The sequence below is a fragment of the Lissotriton helveticus genome, chromosome 1_1, assembly GCF_964261635.1.
Source record: "Lissotriton helveticus chromosome 1_1, aLisHel1.1, whole genome shotgun sequence".
NCBI classification, from domain to species: Eukaryota; Metazoa; Chordata; class Amphibia; order Caudata; family Salamandridae; genus Lissotriton; species Lissotriton helveticus.
In genome coordinates, this window is record NC_136057.1 from 1,357,649,607 (window position 1) to 1,357,675,635 (window position 26,029).

General features: G+C 51.3%; 1 protein-coding gene and 1 long non-coding RNA gene across 2 annotated transcripts in view; both read right to left on the reverse strand.

Annotated features, from left to right (window-relative positions):
• FAM83F (family with sequence similarity 83 member F) overlaps positions 1-26,029 on the reverse strand; it is a 160,127-nt gene that overhangs the window by 69,316 nt on the left and 64,782 nt on the right. The window lies entirely within an intron of this gene.
• On the reverse strand, positions 7,052-10,482 carry LOC144772935 (uncharacterized). The gene is made up of 2 exons (XR_013599876.1): positions 8,690-10,482; positions 7,052-8,403 (listed from the first exon to the last, which is right to left on the reverse strand). It is a non-coding gene; the product is annotated as an uncharacterized LOC144772935 (long non-coding RNA).

Consider the following 26,029-nt stretch of genomic DNA (forward strand, 5'->3'; position numbering starts at 1 on the left):
AGTCCAGTTCAACGTGTAGCCCGAAACTTTCCCGAGGTCATCACAGAGGGCCAAGAGCGCCGGAACACCGCCCCCTGGATCTGTTAGATACACCAGCATATCATCCGCATATAGTGAGAGGCGGTCTTCCCACCCCTCAGCCCAGGATATGCCTTTCAGCAATGGGGTAGACCTAATCAGGTTCGCTAAGGGTTCTAATGCAATTGCGAAAAGCAACGGCGACAAAGGGCAACCTTGGCGGGTGCCTCTCTGTAACGGGAATGTGCGCGAAATGTGGCCATTCGCTACCACATGCGCCACTGGTTTAGTATAGAGTAGCCTGACCCACGCTATGAACTTGGGTCCGAAACCCAAACGCGTCAGGACCTCGAACAGATAGTTCCACTCCACCAGATCGAAAGCCATCTTCGCATCAAGTGCCAATATGACCGCCGGTTCGGGGATCGAGTCCGCCCTTGCCAGTACTCCGTGCACCCTGCGTAGGTTCATTGCCGTGTTCCTGTGTGGCATGAATCCGGATTGATCGGGATGTATGAGGTCAGGCAGGTGCGCCGTCAGGCCAGTATTTTGACTTCCGCGTTAAGCAGAGAAATGGGGCGGTAGGAGGTGCACTCCTCCGGTGGTTTCCCAGGTTTAGGGATTGCGACAATAGTCGCTATTCTTTGGTCATGAGGAAGCTCGCCCTTTCCCAAGCAGTCTTTGTACATAGCCAGTATGTGGGCGCTTAAACTCTCCGGCGTGGCCTGGTACCATTCTATCGGGATACCGTTCGGTCCCAGCGCCTTACCGGGCTTTAACTCCCGTATGGCCATCTGTATTTCCTCTGTAGTAATGTCAGCGTCTAACTCTGCCGATCTCTCCGGCTGAAGCGTTGGCGTTGGGATAGTATCTAGTGCCTCCCTGGCCATGTCGGCCGAGACTTCCCCGCCTAGTGTATATACCTCCTCAAAGTGCACTGCCAGTGTCTCCACTATTAGTTCGGGGCTTGTGTGAACCTACCCTTGCTTATCTTTCATTCGTTGGATACCCCTGGAGCTCTCTCCCCTTTTATCTAGCCAGGCCAGCATCTTACCCGCCTTGTCCCCTATATCGTAGACCCTGTGCTGTGTGTCCGTAATTTGCCCCCTCACCTGATGACTTAAATGTTCAGCGTATAGTTGTTGTTGAATGTGCAGGGTATGGGATGTGTCGGGCCTGGGGTGCGCCTCGTGTGCTGCTGTCGCATCCCGCAGTGCCAACTCTAGTCCAGCCAGTTCCGGCGCTTTTTCCCTTTTTTAACCCGTGATCGAGGCTATACCCTGGCCCCTGAGCACCGCCTTATATGCCTCCCATAAAATTGCTGCGGAAGGCACTGACATTGCATTCTCAGCAAAGTAGTGCGTCGTCACCGTCTTGAGTGCCTTCCTGACCTTTGGGACCTTAAGGTACGTGGCCTGTATGGGATAGATGCGTCTACGTGATTTTTCCTGGGTGGAGATCGTCAGGGTGACTGGTGAGTGGTCCGATATGCCCCTAGGGTGAATGTCTACGGTGTCTACGTGCTGTATGCCATCTCCCAGTGCCAGGAAATAATCAATCCTCGATAGACTGTTGTGGACAGAGGAATGAAAGGTATACTGTCTCTCTCGAGGGTGGGTATGCCGCCATATATCCACCAGACCCATGGCGGACAGGAAGCGTTGAAAGCGGGAGGGGCCTCCCGTCGGGGCCACCTCCGGGAATTTGTCTAGTAGGGTGTCTACGGCGGCGTTAAAATCTCCCCCAAGTATCACATCTCCCTCTGGTAGGGTTAAGAGGAAGTCACCAAGTGCCGGCAGCATGACCGAGTGTAGCGCCGGGGGGGTTGTATACTGAGACTACATTAAGGAGACGCCCCTCCCATTGTCCCTGCAGTGCCGCAAAACATCCCTGTCCGTCCACGCTGGTGCCCATTGGTATGAATTGCGAGGATTTCTTGATTAAAATGCCGGTTCCCCTGGAGCCAGAGGTGAATTCGGAATGTGCTACCATGCGATAACCCCTCCTGTCTAGTGCCTTGGTCGCCCCTCCCATCAAGTGTGTCTCTTGGAGAAGTGCCAGGGCGGGTCCCTGTCTTTTCAGTGCCGTAAGTACCAGTCCGCGCTTTACCTTATCCCCCAGCCCTCTTACATTCCATGTCAGCATGCGGAGTGGTGCACCCTGCCTCCTCGGCCCCTCTCCCTCTGTGCTACGTACATCGTAATCGGCCATGGAACATCCTGTGTTGTATTGTATTGTTACTACTCCCTGTGGCACACACACCCCACCCCCTCTCGACAGCCAAGCGGTGCAAGCATCCACCCGTACATCGTGACTATTTGTGGTTTTCTAACAACTATGAAACAACCCCCCTCACCGCTCCCCCCTCCCTGCCTCCCTGCTTAACGGACCTCCAACTGCCCGCCTCCCCAACTGAGCAGAGCGCTTTACCCTTCCCTTAACCAAAGTACTTGCGTGTGGGGGGAGAGTGTCTCCCCGGGCAGGCGGTCTCCCTGCACTCTTCCGGGCATCCCAGGCCAGCGTCCTTTCGCAACCAGTACTTAAAAGAAATCAAGTACAAGAGTCGGCCTCCGACTCCGCACCGGGTATTCCGGTTCATTCTCTTCCTCCGGTCTCAGTGTGGTCCAGCGTCGGTGACCGGTCCATGCCCCCTCTGCCTGATGCGTGTGACCCGGCCTGGCTATTTTCTCGGTGTCCGTCGTTTGATCTATTTGATCTTCGGGGAGGTCCTGCCGTACGCCAACCCTCGAGCCAATCCCTGGCAGCATCTGGAGTGTCAAAGAACCAGACTTTTTTTATCTGCAACTACCCGCAGTCTGGCCGGAAAGAGCATCGAGTAAGGCAGTTTTTTTCCCTCGCAGCGTCTTTTTAACATCAAGGAATGTCCTCCTTTTCCGCGATACTTCCGCTGTGTAATCCGGGAAAAATGTTATTCTGGAGTTCTGGATTTGTACGACCGGCGCCACCCTAGCTGCCTGTAGTATGGCATCTCTATCTCGGAAATTGAAAAGTCTTGCTAGAATTGGCCTCGGCGGTGCCCCCGGCTTCGGCTGACCTCCGGGTACTCTGTGGACCCTCTCCACGGAGAAGAAGTGCGATAGACCCTTCGGATTGAGCTGTTTTTTAATCAAGTCCTCTACAAAAAGGTCCATGGCCCCTGTAGTTTCCGACTCCGGAACCCCAAGTATTCGGACGTTGTTTCGACGAGATCGCCCTTCTTGATCATCCAGCTTCTCCCTGAGGACTCTGTTCTCGGCTTGCATTTTCTCCATCTCCACCTGTAGGTCCGAAACATCTTCTACCAGGGACTTGGTCAGCACTTCCACTTGTTTCACCTGTTCATTCATTTTTTGGAAGTCTGCACGTATCAAGGTCACCTCCCTTGCTGTTGCCCCAACCGTCGCCTGTACTTGTGCCAGGGCATTCATCAAGTCCTCCAACGTGGCCTTTTTCACTCCCTCGCCATCCACCGATTTACCTGCGGACTTGCGTTGGTCCCCCGACAGGGGGAAGTCTGCTTGTCATATGCGAATTTGTCAAGCTTGGCTTGTGTGGAGTTGTGTTTGGGGCCTCTGCCCGCCATGGTCGTGACCTCAAATTCGTTCAACCCACGAGTGGCGTTGCACTATTCACTTTCCGCCTGCTTTGCATTGTGGCTGCCGTACGTCGCCGCGTGTCTTCCCTGACGTGCTGAGTGGCGTGTACAAGCCGGGACCCACTACCAGACTCGGTTCGACTTGTCTATGTCGTGATCGGGCCACAATGTTGGTCCCCTAAATGTCGCCCAACACCAGCTCACGCTTCTTGCCGTGTGATGAAGCGTCAGGATCGCCGTCCACTCGCCCAGCCTTCACAGACGTCAGTGTGGTAAGCCAGAGTGGTGTTATGAGCAGTACCGCTTCACTTTGGGCCCTGACTCGTTCTCTCTGGCTGGCGTGCGGGCCACTCGATGGGTTGCCAGGAACCTAGGCAACACTCCCCCCAGGGTGCAGTCCGTTTTTATGCACACCAGTGTAACCGCTGCCACCTTGTTGTCGTACCTCTTCGTTGCCCAGTGGTCCGAGTCTGCCTGGTCCTTTCAAACGCGTCTGCACCAGCGTTGTTCTGCAGTCTCCACCGCCTCCACAGTGCCTCAGACAGCGCACTTAGGCAACTTACTCCAGTGGACAGCGGGCCCCAGAAGTAGCACTCTCCGCCACCAACGCTACCTTTCGCCATCTCGTGCACGCACCTGGGGATGTGTGCCTCAGGTCTCCAGTGTCTGTCTCCCACGCCGCCGGGGCCCCTGTTGATGCGGAAGGCTGCGGCGCCATTACTCGCCTTCCGGCTGCTGCTTCTGTCCGTGTCGCCGCCTCCCGCCCTAGGATTCCACCGCACGGTCTCTGTCCCAGGCCGCCGTTGATATGTGTGGCTCCTACCAGGCGCTTAATGGGCAATCGCCGCCGCCGCGTTGTTTTGGGTGTCTCGCAGTCCGGAGCACTTCCGGCCGTCAGTCCCCGCCGAGGTCGCACTTCCGTCCGGCCACCTCTGCTACTTCAGCCCGCTGCTTACCGGCCGGTGTTAGGCCCCTGCAGTCGCGTCGTCCGTTAGCTGGTATCCGGTGCTCCGCCGCTGTAAAACTGCTTCTGCAGTGGTCGCACGGTCACCCGACCCGGGACGCCTCGTCTGAGCAGTGTTGTGCCCGGATAAGTATGCGGATTTTAGTGGGAAGCCGCCTTACACCAGGAGCCTCTCTATTCTGCTGCCGCCATCGTCGGCTGCTAGCCACCCCCCCGTTTTTTTCTTTTTTGAACTTGTGTTGTCTAGGAGGTTGAAGTCAACCAAAGATTGTTGGTGGATTGTTGGGTGTGGGGTGTGGGCAGGTTGGATGGAAGAGGTGGTGAGGAGATTCGAAAATGAATCAATCAAGTCCTTGTTCTGCCCAGAACGCTTGTACAGAAGATAATAACGTTGTAGAGACTGGAAAATGGCATGTCAGCCACTCTGTGGAGTTTAATATTACTCGCTTGCCTAAGGTGCATGGCTAGGAGGATTTATGGATGACTGAGGTGTCCTCCCTTCTTATGTGTGCGATCCACACAATGGATGCTATAGACTGTGGGAAGAAGGATGTGTGAAGATGTGGGTGTAAACCATGTTTCTATGATGAAAAGGGTGTCAAGATTGTGAGGCAACTACCAAAGATCTAAGCTTTGCCATTGAGCACAGCTCCAAGGGCACTTGCCATTAATCGTCAATCAGGAGCCGTTGATCAAAGATCAAGGGCCATCAATCATCATTCCTAAAGCATCCATTCTCAACTCCATACACAAAAACACCATGGATCAACGCTCTGGGAATCAGTGATCATTGCATCAAGAAGAATCCAAAGAGTCATTATTCACCACCTAATAACCATCACTCACACCCCAAGAACATTAACTTGTGCCTCAAATACCAAGAGCTACTGATCAGCATTCCAACAGCATTTGATCATAATCGATCTAGCAAGACGCTATCCGTTATTGCCTCAAAAGCAATAAATCATCCCGTCAAGGATCAGTAGCTATCTTTCTGCCCTCAAGAGGCATCGATCATCTCTCCAAGTGCAATTAGTCATTGGTCCAAAACCTTTTCCTCATTCTCCCATGGCCCATTGATCATCAACTCATGAACCATAGATCATTCCTTCAAAATCATAGAGTAATCAATAACTATCCCAATAGCTATTCATCTTTGTCCAGGAGTCAATCACCACAGACCCATCACTTAACACTCCAGATCCACAGACTTATGAGCCATACATAGCATCCCAAAAACCCTCACGTTTAGTCCAGACACACTGCTGAAAGCATCCTCGAAAAAAACAACTCATCACTCAAATGGCCAATGATCTTCCCAAGGCCAAACATTAACCAAAAGCAGAGGGCAACTGGCATTACTCCATAGCCATTTTACATTGCCCCAAGACCTACCAGTCATCCGTTCAAGAGTCAAGATACATCTATCCATACCATTGTTCACCATCCAAAGAATCACTGATCAACACTCCAAAATGCACCAATCATCCTCCAAGAACCAGTCATTTTCAGAAGTGCTATTGATCACTATATCAAAATCTATCATTTATGAATTCATGATCAAATCAATATTGCCATTAGAGACATTGATCATTGTTCCGTGACTGACTGATCATTGTAAACTAGCTATCAACCATCACCCTAAAATCCATCGAAGAGCACCACAGAAGCCATCATTCGTGGGTTACTAGCCATTAATAAGTGTGCAAAGAGCTACTAATCATCATTACAAAAACCATTGATGAGTTTATCAAGAGCCATCAAGCATCAACACAAGACACATCGCCCATAAAATATTGATCAGCACCACAGTACCCATTGATACCTACGACTCATCAATCCTTAACCCTAGGAGCAGAGTCCTACCAGTCATTGCCCAAATAGAGAAGGATCATTTCTAGAACATCTATCAATCAAGGGAGTAGGACCAAGGGAGTAGCCAAACCATTAAAATACCCCCACCCCCCCTTTGATCCATCCCTCGAACACAGTCCGGTGAGCAAAGCGAGTACACTCAACCCACTCTAGATGAGGTCCCTTAATCCAACCTAATGTCCTTCTATTTCTCCATCCTTTAAGCCTGTCATGCAACCATCCATCCATCCATCTTTTCTTGTTTCCACCCATACATCCACCCTTTCACAATTTTATTAGTCTACCCTCTCATCATTACAGTCTTGCATCCATCGTTCTACTCACACTTCCAACCATTCCTCCATACTTTTACCAATTCATCCACGGATTCACGCTCCTTTTATCAATCAACCAATTCATAATTTCACCCTTCCATCCAGCGGTCTATTCACCCATTCATGATTACAGATACGTTCGTTCACCCACCCATGTCAATCTTGTTTCCCCCTTCCATCTATCAGTCCTTTTATCCTTGCATTCATCCTTTCATCCACAGTTCCTTCCAAATTTTGTATAGGTCCTCCCTTTTGCTCTTCCTTCCAAACCTCTCTGCCATTCCCTTTCTTTTTCTCCTAATTTCTTTGCTGTTGTTAACTCCTGATCACCGTGTTTGTTTTACCTTACTTTTGATTTTTTATTAGCTTTTATCTGCAGAGCTGCAGCCAGGACAGGGTCATAAAGAACTATAATTGTCAACTCCACCCTGCTTAAGCTGTGAAAGCGCCTCAATGCCACTGTTCAGGACCCACCATTCATCACCCAAGAGGGATTAATGGAGTGTGAATCCAAGATCTACAGGTTGACACAAGAGCCAACAGATACATGTTAAAAATGTTGCTCTACGTGAGTTCAAGGTAAACGTTTCCACTTGAAAGTGTGCAGAACAAGCCACAGCAGTATAATTACAATTTACAGTCATTGGAGCCTCAAATTGCTTCTGAAAGATTTTCTTCATGGTCAAACACTGGATCCACCCCCACTCCCTATTTCTACCATTCTTCTCTTTGACTCAAAACCGAACAATAGTAATGATGTCTGTGTAGATAAAGTCTCAGTTGTTTGTGTAGAGAGGCAGGCTAGTCTTTCATTTATCCTGAATGTACCTTTGCTTGAACCCAGTGACTTACAATGTTTCCGCATGACGTCTGAAGCCATGCCCGATTTCCAGGATATCCATATTTTATGGATATAAATACAATGGCTCTTAATGGTAATCATTTACACAGGGAGTTTTTATCTTGAAATTTTGGCATGTATCCAGCTCATGTGGAAGGATTTTGAGCACCGCTGATTGAAAGTCACATTCTGTTCATAAGTTAAACTCATTTCCCCCACTTTCAGAACGTTTTCATTTCTTTACTCGACTGTGTGACCCAAAAGCTTTTACTAATAATTCCATTTCTCACTCACTAACTATATGTACCATGAATGAATTGCCCTCTGGGTGCCACACTTTAATTGTGTGCTATTTTCCACTTATTTAAATCTCTCCATGTTCTCTCTCCACAAAATAATCTCTCCACCAAAAAGGCACATCTTGATTCAGAAAATGTGTGCTATTATCGTCTTACTAGTGTATCTTTACCATGTAAACAATTTGAAAAATATTATTGCACACCGGTCTGAGGAATCTCCGCCTCAACCCTACAGGTTAGGGTTTGTCATTAGTAGGGACCATGCCACTGCAGTCATTCTGGTGGTGTACAACGCCAAGCAAGTATGGACTGGTGGACTCAGATTCTGGTCTACATGCATTCTTTGGTATCCCAGTAGCTTTCAAGTAAACTATCCCGCTGAGAGAGGGACTTCGTGCTTTCTGGGCTGCCAAACCCTATCTTCAAGACTCCACTTGATCTTCAGACCTACTCCTCGCGGCCTCCGCTGCGCGGGTGCCGCTCGAGGCCAACGCTACCTGGGACCCACTGCCCACGAGAGGAGCTGCAAGAGACGCCCTCCGCCCTTGCGGGACTGCGAGGACCAGCGGGCGTTGCGTCTCCTGACTCGCCGCAGCTGGTCCTCTTCCCGCCCCCTCCCGCCTGGATTGAAAAGAACTGCGGGCAGGGACCTCGGCGCTTCCCGCTGAGAGAGGGACTTCGTGCTTTCTGGGTTGCCAAACCCTATCTTCAAGACTCCACTTGATCTTCAGACCTACTCCTCGCGGCCCCCGCTGCGCGGGAGCCGCTCGAGGCCAACGCTACCTGGGACCCACTGCCCACGAGAGGAGCTGCAAGAGACGCCCTCCGCCCTTGCGGGACTGCGAGGACCAGCGGGCGTTGCGTCTCCTGACTCGCCGCAGCTGGTCCTCTTCCCGCCCCCTCCCGCCTGGATTGAAAAGAACTGCGGGCAGGGACCTCGGCGCTTCCCGCTGAGAGAGGGACTTCGTGCTTTCTGGGTTGCCAAACCCTATCTTCAAGACTCCACTTGATCTTCAGACCTACTCCTCGCGGCCCCCGCTGCGCGGGAGCCGCTCGAGGCCAACGCTACCTGGGACCCACTGCCCACGAGAGGAGCTGCAAGAGACGCCCTCCGCCCTTGCGGGACTGCGAGGACCAGCGGGCGTTGCGTCTCCTGACTCGCCGCAGCTGGTCCTCTTCCCGCCCCCTCCCGATATAACCAGGAAAAAACTCCCGCGCTCGCGGGGCCAAGCGCGGAGCCAAGACCGGGCAAAGAGCGGACCGTTTGAGAACGTGAGGAGACCGGACCGGGCCTCCCCTCTAAGTTCTCCATAAACGGCCCACATTCGTATGTCCCACTCAAATTATTTCCTATCTACTCATCACGACTCTGTGAAATTCTCCCATCGAAAATGAACACCAGGGGTAGTAAGTCGAAGAAGGTAAAAAAGGGCGGGATTGGTGAACAGTTGTTAGGGCCTATGGACGATTTTATCACCAAGGCAAACACTTTTATTGATCAAAGCATCAGCCTAATAGAGGGCAGAGTATCTACTGATCTCGCTACTGCGAGGCGATCCTCTTTGGGGCCATTGGCCAGAGTAAGATCCCCAGAGGCAGAGGGTACCTTAGCACAATCGTTGCAAGGCAACAATAGACTTAGTCTTCCGAATGTAGTAGACCTTTCAGCCTCCCAACTTTCTCTATCACTCTCAAATTCTGATTTAGAAAAAACACCCAAGATTCCATGTGATCACACACCAGAGGAAGTAAGACAAGCAAGAGGGAGGAGGGAGGGGGCTGTTAAGAAAAGAAAGGACAAAGAAAAAGACGACAAAACCACAGTCACTGATATGACGGACCTAACTGATCCAACAGTAATCTCAAATTCAGAAGGTCCTACCCTCAAACCGGTTGACACCATCGACCACCAGGCATTGGTACACCATTCTTCATTTAATAATATTCCAAGCACCATCGCCTCAGGCTCACCTATTCTAATTCCTTACAGTAATGAACCTGATACCCCGGAGTTAGTAAACAAAATCACCTCATTATTACATTCCCTCTTTTCTCCTCTTGAAACTAGACTAACTAATATCGAGAATCACTTGCTAAAAATATCAAAATCCATCCAATCTAGGCCCACCCAAGAACTTCAAAAAAAGGGAATAGATAATCCGGCAGTACTAGCCCCTCATAAGGGAAAAACTACCTTAGCCTGTCCTCCACCCAAACAACAATTGGCAGTAAAAGTTCCTACAGCGGCGAAATCCCCCCGAAAGCTATAATACCTACCCCTCAGAGTAATACAGCTTCAAAAATCCCTGTAACAAAAACAGTGCAAAAAACGCCAGTCCCCAAAACACCAGCTACCATAATCTCTGCCCAAAAAAAACCAAACCCTATAGTGAACAAAGCAACCACGAGAGGACTTCATGAGAGCAGACTCTATACGAGTCTACCACCTGAAGCATCACCATTCGTGGTTGTGATGACCGGGGTACCGGAACTAACGGGGGAGACCATAGAGCCTAATTGGTCCTTAAAAAATAAGGTTCAATATTGGTTAAAAAAAACAAAACAAACAAAACAAACAAAAAAAAAGAAAAAAAAACAAAAAGAAAAAAAATAAAATCGACCTATTCCTCCCAACTGGCCAAGCAGGATAGCAACGGTATGCAGGACCCCATGGGTGGGACACACAAAAAAAGCAATACAGGGAGACTGCATAGTGATTACTTTCGAGGATTCAAGAATTGTCGAGTACATATGCTCCTGGTAACAACACAATGTAACTGGCGGGATCGACACAAAGTGTCTTTCCTTCTTTTACCCTAAAAAACATCACAACAGCCACCTAAATGAATTTGACAATATTTGGCGCAAAGCAGTCCCACAGCCCTGGGAATTCACCACTCCTAGACCAAAAATGGCCCCGAGACAAAATGAACATGAGATCCCTTGGTGGCCAGTAGATCCCAATTATCAGCCACAGGAGGTCCCATGGCAGATTGTGGGACCCCGTAATAGAGGAAGAGAATGGGAGCAATGGGGTGTACCCCCTCAGCGACCATACAGACCTATTTACAGGGAAATACCACACTGGGAAAATTGGTCGGGCATACCGACCATGAATCGGTTTAGCGGCCTAGAAATGGCCGATTGACCATCACCCGAACCTCCCCCGAACCTCCCACTTATGAACAACCTATCTTACCCCTAGATCTCTTACGGAGGACGTCCGCAGCTCCAGAGAACAGGACACAATCTCTGTCCGTTATTTTCTGGAATATTGCGGGTCTTCGCCCCAAAATTGAGGATGGCTCAGCAGCCCATTTTCTTGAAGAAGGCAAGATAATATGCCTACAAGAAACATGGGCCACGAAAGAACTGCATATAGTGGGTTATAAAACGTTTTTTCCCCAGCCCTCCCAAGCAGTGCGGGCAGGCCTAAGGGGGGTTTGGTTACGTATATAGCAAATACAACTCCAAGCCTGAAGTTATTAAAAACAGAATTCACGCCAAATTTCCAATTGTTTTCCCTTTCAGTAGGAAAAGAAGCTATTGTTATTCTAATAAACTTTTATAACAATTTAGAGGAGGACCATTTTATTAACACTTTTGATAATTCAGGAAAAAATTACTAAATATAGACAACTGTACAAAAAAAAGCCCACTGTCCATTTATTATGGGGAGGGGACTTTAATTTGCACCCCTGCCCACGTTCGAGCAACCAGAATTGCGGGTTAGTGGACGAGTATGACAATCCTCTCGTGCACTTTCATCATGATGGAATAGGGGAAGTAATGAACAACCTTCTTACAGATCTTGAATTATCAATAGTAAATAAGAAAAACCCTGTCAATAACGCATTAGAACCTACATATTTGGGGAGGGGCCATGAGACCACCGTTGACTACATTCTTTCGACGGATGGCCTGAGACATTTAATTAGGGACTTTACATTACTGGCAAACATTTTAAGCGATCATTCTGCGCTTAGATTGGATTTAGATTTTCTAAATCAATTAACGCATGCAACAATGATCGCACACACTCTTTCCCAAAATCGACTTGATCTGGGTAAAATAAATGGACTCACGTTAAAATGGGGAAAGATAGACCCCATTCAACTTACCAACAATCTAATAAAGATATTATATCCTTATATAATAAAATGCCTAGATTTGGAAACAGATGATAACACTATTCTCGAAAATGTTAAGATCTTGGATAAAATAAAAATAATGCTGACTAGAAAAAACAATCAAAATAATACAAAATCAGTAGGTTGGTTTAACCACGACTGTACCGTGTCACAAAAAAAGTTAAGAGGCTCTTAGACATCCGAAAAGAGAAACAATTGATCCACCATTTAAGGTCCCAGTACAAAAAGGCTAGGAAACGGAGGAAATTAGAGCTAAAACAGGCTCTATGGGACGACTTACATAAAAGCACACTCACAAGAAATAGCGAGTCCTTCTGGCGAATAGTAAAACCCCCCTTTTTGTCCGATTCTAATAGACCCCAGATCGACGTGGCAATAGAAGAGGAAACCTGGGTAAACCATTTTCCCCACATTTTTAAATTAACATCTTCAACAGAAGAAATGTTTCATCCCCTTCCTCCCGTCGACTTCCCAATCAGCCTACAATTTGATATACTTGATGTAGTGCAGGCACTAAACCTAAGTAAAGGGGGCAAAGCACCAGGACCAGATGGGGTGCCCGTAGATATTTTTAAACATCTTCCGGATCTCTGGGCCCCCATACTGACAAGAGTTTGCATTGCGGCAGCGAACTTAGGAGTGATGGAGTCTTGGTCTGACTCCATCATGGTGCCTATATTTAAAAAAGGGGACCGCCAAGACGTTAAATGCTACCGTCCTATTTCCTTATTAGATTCTTTAGGAAAAGTAGTTGGTAGAATAGTCCTTGAACAACTCCAGCAATGGGCAGATGAAAGAAAGATCCTATCGGACTTACAATTCGGGTTCAGAGAAGGTTTTGGAACCGTAGAGCAGGCCCTCAACTTAAGCATCATCGTGTCCAAGTACATTCAAGCAAAGCAGGGGGCAATGTACATGGTATACGTGGACTTGTCCTCTGCTTTCGATTGCGTATCACACGCGAAGCTATGGACCCTTTTGAGAAATATGGGGGTGGATCCCCCACTCCTGGATTTCCTAAGAGAACTATATGGGGAAGCTTCCGCGAGAGTGCGCTATGGGACAAAGGGAGAGCTTACTGCGTCATTTAGAGTAGAGCGGGGAGTCAGGCAGGGGTGCGTCCTTGCCCCTTTCCTCTTCTCCCTGTATACGAACGGGTTAGAGGAGAGGATGTTGAGGGGGGGGCAAGACCTACCAAGACTAAGACAACGCCTGATCCCCGCACTGCTCTATGCGGATGACGCAGTTATCCTGGCCCGCACACCAGTAGAACTTCAGAAATCCCTGAATAAATACGCCGAATTTATGAGCGCTTTAGATCTCCACATAAATGTTAAAAAAAACTTTTGTTATGGTGGCAGGTGGAGGGCGAAAACGCACAAAGAACATCCACCTAAATGAACAAAAACTTGAGAGGACTCCCCAATACCCTTATCTGGGCATAATGATAGATGAAAGACTAAACTGGAAAGCAGCTATAGAGTCCAGGAGACACCTTTTTAAGAGAGCTATCGTTGCCTTGACGAACTTTTCACAAAGACTCGGAAGGAGACCACCAGTTGAGTTGTTAAAAATCTACATCGCAAAATGTCAAGCCATCGCTCTATATGGGGCCGGTGTTTGGGGACACGCTGATGTCGGCTCTCTTCAAATAGCTGAGAACTCGTTTATGAGATTTCTTCTATCTGCCCCAAAGTGTTCCTCCATTTACGCATGTCACGCGGAACTGGGAATCCCCTATATAGAGGATTTGATAAAAGTTCAGCCATTGTTACTCTGGAGACGCAGTTGGTTAGCGGATAAGAACATGCTGACTAAAAACATCCTAGAGGACTCAATGGCACTGGATCGTGCGCATAAAATAGCCTGGCTCACTTATGTCGGGCGCTTCTTCACAGATATGGGCCTGGAAAGATACTATCTGACTCCAGCATCTTTAATTGAGATAACTAAGAAAGAGCTGAAGCAGAAGGCGACGAATCACCTAGAGACACTTAGAATTACTCTGCTCTCAACTAAGCAATCTGTCCAACATGCAAATATGATACAGATCACTCCACAAATTCAGCCTTATCTCACACTGGAAATCAGTACATATGATAAGATGCTCTTGACTAGATTCAGACTCGACCTTTTCCACACACTAGTGGCCTTTCCAAAAAAGAACACTTGGGATCCAAACCTGACTTGTTGTCCGTGTGACGATACCTCCTTACAGACGTGTATGCATACGATATTGTTCTGTAAATACTTTCAGCCCCACAGAAAACTTTGGTTATTTCCACTGCTAAAGCCTTGGGGCTTCAGACAATGTCGTCCGGCTATGCTATCCCTACAGATGTTAGACTCTGAGCGTACTTGTTATCATGTATTACATTTTTTTAAATGTATTATCAGGCATAGGAAAAATCTTTAAATACTGAGCGAATTTTATTAATGTACTGTGTTACGTTCTTACTGTTGCTTTTATGGTTTTATAATGATAAAAACCGAATAAAGAAATTTATTATTAAAGTAAACTATCTGAGAGGGTCCCCAGCTGCATCTTAAAATTAGGCATGGTAATTGGTGACCATATCTAAAGTGGTTTCCACAGCAGTCAGTGGGATCCCTTCCCAATCGTGCGCTGTCCTTCCGGTCCCCAATCCGGTCACAAATATTGCCCACCATCCATATGAAGCAGCAAAGGGGCAGGATGTCCTAGAGTAAAGTAGCAACATCTTCATTCTCCAATATGCTACGGTCCTAGTTATATCCTATGGTTTCATAGTGACTTTCTAGTATAGCCATCCATTCCTTCTCCGATAGGGGGCGACCTAGGTCTTCCTCCCAGTATTGTCTCAGGGAGGTCAGTGATATCGCAGTGTGTTGGAGGAGTGAGGAAGCAAGCCAGCGTATCAAGTGTCCCCCTGTGCCCAGTAGATATTGCAATAGGTGGTGTGTGGGAGGTTCTGTTGCTAAATTGCCCCACAGTTGGTGTCTTCGGTCTCAGACCCTACGATGATTCCACATCTCTCATTTGCTTTGGAAGGGTTGATCTGCAAAGAATGGTCTTTCATGCGCTTCTGCAGTTCCTGCATTCCACCTCAGGACTTGGCTTTCTGTTTTCTCTTTGAGTATTTCCAACTCGACAGTATCATTAGTACTTCTCATGTTTTACCCAGTCCCCGCATTTCAGTTTGCGTTGGGCCTACACCCTGTGTAGGAATCAGTCTGCATACAAGTTTAATTGGTCCATGCAAGTTTTTTTTTTCTCTAACAAATTTGATTGATTTTGACATTGTGGAATGCATACATGTGAAGGCATCATTTAACATTATCATTCATGTAATCACTAATTATTCGTATTACACTTTATATAATTATACACATCTTATACATTGGTTATTAATAACATAGTTCAACATTTTCAGCCGTCTTATTGCGGGAAATGCATTCTACCATGGTTTAACTTATAATCTTTCCCTTCCCCCGTACTTGGTGAACACTTGTTGACTGCTCACAGAACACAAACTGGACTTGTTTTTTTTTTTTTACATCTTTTTATTGACATTTATAATTTTAACATTACAGTACAACAATATTCAAATGATCACAAGTTCCAAGTGAGGATACTGCAGCAAACATATGACATGTCCTTAGCAACGGTGACATGCATGCACTATGTCGAATATGGTATAGTGAGGTTATCCACAACATCAGATCACTTGAAAGGAAGTGTGAGCGAGTGCACAACCCGAACGCTGCATATTGTGATGCTATACTATACGTGATACTGCCTAGTAATGAACGGTGGGAGGAGGGTACAACATAATGAGGACAAATAAACTTGACTAAAGGAAAGGGGGTAACTGTCCGTGACCCAACACCCTGATGTGTGGCAACGGCTAAGTAACTGCATGTGGAGCGCATGAAGAACTCTTACTTGAGCGAAGCATGTAAGGATTGTGTGAGACAGACCCCTTTATGACATCTCGTAAGTGGGTGTGGATTACCCTCTTGGCACTGAGGAGACCTCCGCCTCATCCTGCGTGTCTGTTGTGGGTGTGGCTGACTTCTGCAATTCATTCACCATAGCCCCACAATCTGCAGCAAGAAGGAGCCTGCGGAGTCCCAGTAAGTCCTCCCTCTGCAGTGCTATGCCATCTGCCTTGGCCCAATTGAGAATAGAATGGTGCCAGGCCAGCACCGGAGGCCCAGCCAGGTTTTTCCATCTTTTGGTGATCAGAAGCTTTGCAGTGATTAAACCGAAATCTAAAAATCGTGCAGCTGCCTTGTGTTTTTTTGCTCCTCTTGAAGAGATGTAATATGTACACCTCCCAGTGGAAGGGAACTACAAGCTTGGTGCAGCGGAACACGGTGGCCGGCCGTCACGTCTAACTTGTATTCCTCTAGGCAGGGCAATGCCAGAGCATGTGTAGGAGGTCAGCGTTGGTCAGTCGACACCTGGGGCATACAGAGTCCTCTCTATGAAATAACTCATTTATCTGGGCAGGGGAGAGATACGCACAATGGAGTATAAAATATTGGATCTGCCGAAAGCGCGGTTTGCGAGGACACTTGTAGGACTTTCTAGTATAGCCATCCATTCCTTATCAGATAGGGGACGACCTAGGTCTTCCTCCCAGTATTGTCTCAGGGAGGTCAGTGATATCGCAGTGTGTTGGAGGAGTGAGGAAGCAAGCCAGCGTATCAAGTGTCCCCCTGTGCCCAGTAGATATTGCAATAGGTGGTGTGTGGGAGGTTCTGTTGCTAAATTGCCCCACATGGCCGAAAGTGAGGCTATGAGTGTGTGGCGCTTTAGGAATAGCCCAGGAGGTATGCCGTCGTCCAAGATAAGGTCTTCATAGGGGATTAGAGCACCATCTCTAAAAAGATCCCATGTGTCATGTATGTCCGCAGCCTCCCAACCACGCAACTCTGCCGCTGTGACGTATGACCCACCTTTTGGTGACCCTAGTAAAAGGATAGTAGGGGCATATGGTTTGGTGGTGCGAGTGATGTATAAGCTTCTGCAATAGCTTAGGAACGCTATTGAGAGCAACAAGCAGTCAATCAATCAATCAATCAGAACATTTATAGAGCGCGCTACTTACCCGTGAGGGTCTCAAGGCGCTGAAAGGGGGGGTGCTACTACTGCTCGAAAGCCACGTCTTGAGGTGTTTCCTGAGGGAGAGGTGGTCCTGGGCCGTTCGTAGGTGTGCGGGGAGGGAGTTCCATGATTTGGCCGGCAGGTAGGAGAACGATCTTCCTCCGGTGGTGGTTCTGCGAATCCGTGGGACAGTGGCGAGGGAGAGGTTGGCGGAGCGGAGCTGGTGGGTGGGGGTGTAGAACGAGAGGCGGCTGTTGAGGTATTCAGGGCCCATGTCTTGGAGTGCTTTGTGTGCGTGGGTGAGGAGCCTGAATGTGATACTCTTGTTGACGGGGAGCCAGTGCAGGTTTCTCAGGTGGGCGGATATGTGGCTGTGGCGAGGGAGGACGAGGATGAGTCGTGCGGAGGCATTCTGTATGCGTTGTAGTCGTTTCTGAAGTTTGGCGGTGGTTCCGGCGTATAAGGCGTTTCCATAGTCCAGTCGGCTTGTGACGAGGGCCTGGGTGACCGTCTTTCTGGTTTCGGTGGGGATCCACCGGAAGATCTTTCGGAGCATGCGTAGGGTGTTGAAGCACGATGACGAGACGGCGTTGACTTGCTTGGTCATCATGAGGGAGGAGTCCAGGATGAATCCCAGGTTACGTGCGTGGTCCGAGGGTGTTGGCGTGGAGCCCAGTCCCAGGCGGAAGGGGATTGTCCAAGGATGAGGACCTCCGTCTTGTTGGAGTTCAGCTTCAGGCAGCTGAGCTTCATCCATTCTGTGACGTCTTTCATTCCTTCCTGTAGGTTGGTTTTGGGCGTGGCTGGGTCTTTGGTGAGGGAGAGTATCAGCTGGGTGTCGTCGGCGTAGGAGATGATGTTGATGTTGTGTTTGCGTGCGATGGCGGCGAGGGGGCTCATGTAGATATTGAAGAGGGTTGGGCTGAGCGAGGATCCGTGGGGTACGCCGCAGATGATCTCGGTGGCTTCTGAACGGAAGGGAGGGAGGTGGACTCTCTGGGTTCTGTCGGAGAGGAACGAGGTGATCCAGTCCAGGGCCTTTCCTTGGATCCCAGTGGTAAAGAGGCGGGTTATTAGGGTGCGATGGCATACGGTATCGAAGGCTGCCGAGAGGTCCAGGAGGATGAGGGCGGTTGTTTCTCCGTTGTCCATCAGGGTCCTGATGTTGTCGGTGACTGCGATGAGGGCGGTTTCGGTGCTGTGGTTGGCTCGAAATACGGACTGGGATGGGTCAAGTGAGTGGTTTGCCTCAAGGAAAGCAGTCAGCTGTTTGTTGACAGTTTTCTCTATGACTTTGGCCGGGAAGGGAAGAAGAGAGATGGGGCGGAAGTTCTCGAGGTCTTTGGGGCCCGCTGTGGGTTTCTTCAGAAGGGCGTTGATTTCTGCGTGCTTCCAGCTCTCGGGGAAGGTGGCTGACGCGAACGAGATGTTTATGACGTTCCGGATATGGGGTGCGATGATGGTGTCTGCTTTGTTGAAGATATGATGGGGGCAGGGGTCAGAGGGGGAGCCGGAGTGGATGGAGTTCATGACGTTGGTGGTGTCTTCAGAGCTGATGGGGGTCCAGGTGCTGAGGGTGGTGATGGGGGTCGCTGGTTCGGTGACTGGAGGCGGAATCTGGGGTCCGAAGCCGTTGTGTATATCTGCGATCTTTTAGTGGAAGAACGTGGCGAGGGAGTTGTAGAGTTCTTGAGACGGTGTGATGTCGTTGTTGCGGGCGCTGGGGTTGGAGAGCTCTTTGACGATGTTGAAGAGTTCCTTGCTGTTGTGGGTGTTGTCTAGTCGCTCTTTGAATGATGTCCTTTTGGTGGTGCGGATCAGCTGGTGGTGTTTGCGGGTGGCGATCTTGAGGGCTGTCATGTTTTCTGTAGTTCGTTCATGGCGCCAGGTTTTTTCGAGGGTTCGGCAGGATTTCTTTGATTCTTTGAGGGCGTCTGTGAACCATGAAGTTTTCCTGTTGCTGGTCACGCCTGGGGGGTTCTTTAGTGGTGCGAGGTTGTCGGCGTAGTTGGTGATCCACTGTGAGGTTGTGGGCTGCGTTGTTGGTGTCAGAGGTGTTGGCTGGTGGGTTCTGGCTCAGCGATGAGGAGCTGGTCTGTGGTGGTTTTGCTCCAGCATCTGCGGGGGATTTGTTGCGTGCGATGGTGGGAAGTGTTCTTTTTGAAGGTGAGGTGGATGCATCTGTGGTCGGTCCAGTGTAGTCCGGAGGAGTGGCTGAAGGAGACGTGGTTGCTGGCGGAGAAGATGGGGTCGAGTGTGTGGCCAGCGATGTGGGTGGGGGTGTTCACCAGTTGCTTGAGTCAGAGGTTGGCGAGGTTGTCGAGCAGGGTGGTGGTGGTGGTGTCGTCGCTGTTTTTCTCCAGGTGGAAGTTCAGGTCCCCGAGGAGGATGTATTCTGGTGAGGCTAGGGTGTGCGGGCTGATTACGTCGGCGATGGTTTCGCTGAATTGTGTGCGGGGGTCCGGGGGTCTGTAGATGAGCGTTCCTCTAAGGGTGGTCTTGGGGTCGGTGCGAATCTGAAAGTGTACGTGTTCGGCGGCAGAGAGTGTGTCTTCAGTGATGGTCATGATGTTGATGGTGTTCCTGTAGACAATGGCGATTACTCCTCCGGTTTGGTTGACGCAGTCCTTCCGGGTGATCTTGTAGCCATCCGGGATGGCTATGGCGATGTCTGGGGCCGAGGAAGCGTTCATCCAGGTTTCCGTGAGGAAGGCGACGTCTGGTGCTGTTGTGTCCAGGAGGTCCCACAGTTCGACAGCGTGCTTGTGGACGGAGCGTGTGTTGAGGAGGATGCACTTGAAGTGGTTGTTGTTGTTGTGCGGTCTGGTGGGTGGTCTGCAGGTTCGGAGGTATGTGTATTTTCAGGCTTGACAGGTGAAGGGTCCATGGGTTCGCTTCGGGGTGGCTCGGTAGCAGGCGGTTGTTCGTCCGGTGTTGAGTGCGTTGAGGGCGGCGGAGTCGTATCTCAGTCGGGTGCTTTGGGTGCGGCGGGGGCCATGGGTTCTGGCGCTGGGCGCGGTCCGGATGCGGACAGGTGCAGACGGGCTTGCCTTCGGCACGTCCGCTGTGCTTCCGCGCGGCTTCCTCCATAAGAGGCTAAGTGGGAGGGAGGAGCATCTGGGAGGCAGGGCGGCCAATGGGCGAGGGAAGGGTTACAGAAGGCAAAAGTGGGCGGGCCGCAAGGGAGCAGTGGCGGGAAGCGCGGGGGGGGTCAAGGGGCGCAAGGAGATGCCAAGGGAATCAGGGGAAGAACAACAGAGATCAGCACAATGAACCAAACAAAAATAATGCCACAAACAATTTACAAGAATACCAGTCCCAGGGGCACACCAGCGGCGGGCTCCAGGCAGCAGGAGGGAGTCACGGACGCACAGGGGGAGCCGTGTGGGGTGACCAGAAGCAGTCCGCTTTCCTGGGCCTAGCGCACGGGGGAAACGCACAAGTTACTACTTGTGTAACAATATATCTGTAAGAGACATTAGTTAGTGATAGATTCCTTACCATAGAATATCCCCAGGCGTCAGACTGGATCTGGAATTTCTTTACGTAGCAGTACCCATGGGTGTCTGTAGGCGTCGTCCACGGCTCCGCGTCAGTCGCCAGCGTCGTGGGCGCCGTGATGACGTCGTCGGAGTACTTAGACGACGCCTCCGCGTGCTGACGTCAGTTCTTATACACCGCTTTTCCGCGCCAGAAATGCAGAGCCATGATAAAAACCAACACTGGTGCAATGAAACTAGGGCCCTGAAAGGGGATGACCTTAACCCTAGATATCGGTTCGCAGAACGGGGAGGATGGGTGGGTCGGTAAGGAATCTATCACTAACTAATGTCTCTTACAGATATATCGTTACACAAGTAGTAATTTGTGCATCTGAAAGAGACACGTTAGTGATAGATTCCTTACCTTAGAATAGATACCCCAGCAATACCAACCCCGGTGGTGGGTCTGCGAACCAATAATCACACCAGAAAGTCCTGGAGGACAGAATGGCCAAAGAAGCCATCCCTACGGACTTGGCTGTCCAGGAAGTAGTGTCTTGCGAACGTGTGCAGCGAGGCCCACGTAGCTGCCTGACAAATGTCCTGTAAGGGGACTCCTCGGCCCAGGGCAGTAGTAGTCGCCGTGGCCCGAGTGGAATGGGCCCTCAGCCCAACAGGAGGTTCCTTTTTAGCCAAAGAGTAGCATGCCCGGATGCACAACACGATCCACCGAGAGATGGTCCGTTTGTGCACCGCCCGTCCCTTCTTAGCGCCCACGTAACCAACAAAGAGTTGGTCATCCACCCGGAACTGGCGTGTGCGATCCAGATAGTATTAGAGCGCACATTTTGGGTCCAGGTAGTGGAGCCTCTCTTCCTCTTTCGAGGGATGCGGAGGCGGAAAGAAGGTGGGCAAGGTGATGGACTGCCAGATGTGGAAGGCTGTGACTACCTTGGGCAGGAAAGAGGGTCTTGTCCGCAACACAACCTTGTCCGGATGGACAGAAAGGAAAGGAGGTTTGGAAGAAAGAGCCTGGAGCTCACTCACTCTCCTGGCAGAGGTGATGGCAACCAGGAAAGCAGTCTTCAGAGTAAGAAGGCGGAGAGGACAGTTATGTAGTGGCTCAAAGGGAGCGCACATCAGATAAGTAAGTACAAGGTTCAAGTCCCACTGAGGCATCACGAATGGAACAGGAGGGAACATGTATGTGATGCCCTTCAAAAACCTATTTACAATTGGGGACTTGAACAAAGATGGCTGATCAGGTAGCCTTACGAAGGCGGAAGGGGCAGAAAGGTAGTCCTTGATAGTGCTCAGAGCAGAGCCCTGCTGGGCAAGAGAAAGAAGGAAGAGGAGAACCTCAGAAAGGGGGGCAGAGAGTGGATCCACAGCCTTTGCTGTGCACCATGCCACAAATCTGTTCCACCTGCAGGCATATACTGACTTTGTGGAGGGATGCCTGGCTGCCAGAATGACATTACAGACTTCAGGAGGCAAGTCAAATGGCCTCAACTGTCCCCGCTCAATCTCCAAGCATGGAGGTGGAGACTGGACAGGTTTGGGTGCGACAGAAGGTCCTCCCGAAGAGGCAGACGAATCGGGGGATCGACAGACATGCTGAGTAGCTCTGGATACCAATATCTTCATGCCCAGTCCGGAGCCACAAGGATAACCTTGGCCCGGTCGCGCCTGATCTTCTTCAGCACTCTGGGCAGAAGTGGTATAGGCGGAAAGGCGTATAATAGACCGCAACTCCACTTGCGACAAAAAGCGTCTCCGAGCGAGTGCCGCCTTGGAAATTTAAACGCGCAGAACTGATGACATTGCGCGTTCTCTTCTGTGGCGAATAGATCTAACCAAGGCTCTCCCCACTGCTGAAAGAGGCCTTGCGCCACGTCAGAGTTCAGACGCCATTCGTGATCCATCATGCACTGAGGGATGATTTCGTCCGCCCTGGAGTTCAGAGAACCTGCCAGGTGTTCAACCACCAGGGTTACGCCCTGATGTTCCAGCCACTGCCAGAGGCGCAGAGCCTCCTGGCATAGGGTCCACGACCCCACCCCGCCCTGTTTGTTGCAGTACCACATGGCGGTGGTGTTGTCCGTGAACACCTGCACTACACTCCCCCGGACAGAGGGGAGGAATGCCTTCAGTGCAAGCCGGATCGCCCGCAGCTCCAGAAGGTTGATATGGAGCTGGAACTCCGCCGGAGACCAGAGGCCTCTGATCTCCGCCTCTCCCATGTGGCCCCCCCAGCCCTAGAAGGACGCGTCCGTCACAACTACGTGCTCCGGTTGGGGTAGGGAGAGGGATCTGCCGCTGACCCAATCGCGGTCCGTGAGCCACCACTGCAACTGTCTTGCAGTGCCCTCCGAGATCAAGACATGGTCGGACAAGTTGCCCTGATGCTGGGCCCACTGAAACTTCAGGTCTCACTGAAGAGCCCGCATCCGCCACCGGGCGTGATGCACCAGAAGGATGCAGGAGGCCATCAGCCCCAGAAGCCGCAGCGTCAACCTGACCGAGACTCGGGATAAAGGCTGAAAGATCGGAATCAGAGCCTGAATATCCAAAACCCGCCGTTCGGGAGGATAAACCCGAAACTGCGCCGAATCTAGAACCGCTCCGATGAAGAGGAGCTTCTGAGAGGGACAAAGGTGTGACTTCGGCACATTGATGGAGAACCCCAGCAGGTGCAGGAGGTCGGCCGTAGTCTGGAGGTGGCTGATGACTGTCTGGGGCGAGTCCGCCTTCAACAACCAGTCGTCGAGGTAGGGGAAGACAAACCCCAAACCTGCGCAGATGAGCTGCGACCACCGCCATCACTTTCGTGAACACCCATGGGGCGCTGGTAAGGCAAAAGGGGAGCACGGGAAACTGAAAGTGCTCGTGGCCTACCGTGAACCTCAGGTAACGCCGGTGGGCCGGCAGGACGGGGATGTGAAAATAAGCGTCCTGCAAGTCCAACGCTACCATCCAGTCTCCAGGGTCTAGGGCAGCTAAGACCTGAGCCAATGTCAGCATCTTGAACTTCTCCTTCCGGAGGAAACCGTTGACGTTCCGTAGGTCCAAGATAGGGTGTAGGCCCCCTTTGCCCTTCTCGATACCAGAAAGTAGTGGGAGTAACAACCACACCCTACTTCTGGCCCAGGAACGTGCTTAATGGCCCCCTTGGCCAAGAGGGCCGTAACTTCCTCCTGTAAAATTCTCAAGTGATCCCCCGACACGAGGTGGCACTGCGGTGGAATGGCTGGAGGGGACGTCTTGAAGGGGAGGGAGTAGCCCCTTCGGACGATTTGCAGCACCCACCTGTCCGAAGTGACAGTGCGCCAGTGGTGGTGATGATGATGATGATGGCGAACCCTGCCCCCCACTGGCGTCACATGGGCCTTAAAGCACAGACTAGGAGGGTTTTGAGGCGGATGCTGCAGGGGTAGGTGTGGACTGGTCTCGCCATTGTCCCTGACCGCTGCCACGGCGGTTTCCCCGTCTGCCACCGCGCTGGATGGTAGTCTGCGGCTGGCAGAACGTGTGGGGGCGCCCCTTCCTTGGCCACAAAAGGAGCGAAAGGTAGGCGTTTGCTGGCGCGGGGCCGAGAGGCCCAAGGACTTGGCCGTAGCCCTGGAGTCCTTAAAGCGCTCAAGCGCATGGTCTGCCTTGCCGCCAAAGAGGCGACGGCCATCGAACGAAATGTCCATAAGTGTGTTTTGGACATCAGCCGAGAAGTTGGCAGATCTTAACCAGGGGTGGCGACAAATCGCCACCGTCGTTGCCATCGCTCTGCCCAGTGAGTCAGTAGTGTCCAGCCCACACCGGATGGAATAACGCGCCGCATCTCAATCTTCCACAAGGGCTTGGCAGAGTTTAGCCCGGACCTCCACCGGGCATTCTGGCAGCACGTCCGCGACCGTATCCCACAGAGAGTAGGTGTAGCGGCCCAAGAGGCATGCGGTATTGACTGACCGCAATCCTAAACTTAGGAAGGAGAATACTCTTTCCGTATTGCTCGTACCTCTTGGATTCCCGGTCGGGGAAGCCGATGGGAATGCGGTCTGGGAATTAGAGGCCTGGATGACCAGGCTCTCGGGAGTGGGGTGGGAAGACAGAAAGCAAAGGTCACCCGGAGCCGGGCGGTGGCGTCTGGCCACGTTCTTATCCACAGGCTGACCTGTGGCGGGCTTGGACAAAACGCCCAGAAGAACGTCTGATAGGGCCTCATTAAACAGCAGCAGAGGCTCGGCCGAGCTTGCCTGCAGTTTAAGGACCTCAGTGAGGAGGTTAGTCCTCACGGCCGCGACGGGGAGCTCAAGCCCAAGGCCTTGGCAGCCTTTATCAGCACCACACTATAGGCAGCCCCCTCCTACGTAGCCACGCTAGGAGGGGAGACAAAACCAGTGTCGGGTGAAGTGTCCAGACCACTGGCACCCCCAAGCTCTCCTGTCCAGTCCCTAGAATACAGACACTCGCGTGCCAGAGGGTCCTCAGACCCCTCCCAGTCCCCCTCGTCACCCATCGCCTGGTACTCGGGCTCAAAAGGATGGGGCCGGATCATAGAAATAGAAATCTCCCATCGGCGTCGAGAGCAGCGCCGCTCCGACGCCGGACCCGAACCGAGGGCAGGACCAGGGGCGGCGGTGTCCATGGACGGCGCCGGGGGCGACTCCCTTGGGGCCGGCGCCGGCGAGGTCGTGAGGTCGACCGGCGGCGACCCGGATCCTGAACCGGATCTAGTGGGGCCCTGCGGCGTCGGGACCAAAGTCGCCGACGGCACCGGGGCCGGAGCACCCGACGGCACCGGGGCCAAAGCACCTCGCCCGCGTGGGGTCCCAGTCGGGACCGCTTGGCCCGAAGGCGCCGCGGAACCGGACTGAGGAGCGAGCGACCTCATGGCCATGAGGCAGTCATCAATCTCCCCCGGCGTCGCGTTCTGCCCAGGGACCGGCGGGTATGGAGCAGGCCCCGACACCTGTGGAGCCGCGTGGGCGGCGTCGCCCGAATCTCCGGCCGCATCGCGAGGGGGGGGGGGGGCATCTCTTCGACTTCTTGTGCTTACATGAGGAGCCCAAAGACCGTGGACGACTCCCGGAGCCATGGTGGCTCTGACCCCGCGACTGGTCCCTCGACCGCTTCTCTGACCGGGACTTCGAGTGGCGCGGGCCGACTGCCGGAGCTCAAATCGCTTGCAAGACCGCGCTCCCGCCTAGCCTTAGGAGGTCAGGGCTCGACAGTCGGAGCAGGCCTTGTCGTCGTGGTCGAGGCCTAGACAATGAAGACACCGGCCATGGGGGTCGGTAACCGACATCAGTCGGTCGCAGTCAGCGCAGGGTTTGAACCCGGGCATCCCTATCGGCACCGTCGGAGTCGTACAGACTTCGAAGCAGATCAAAAATGATCGAAA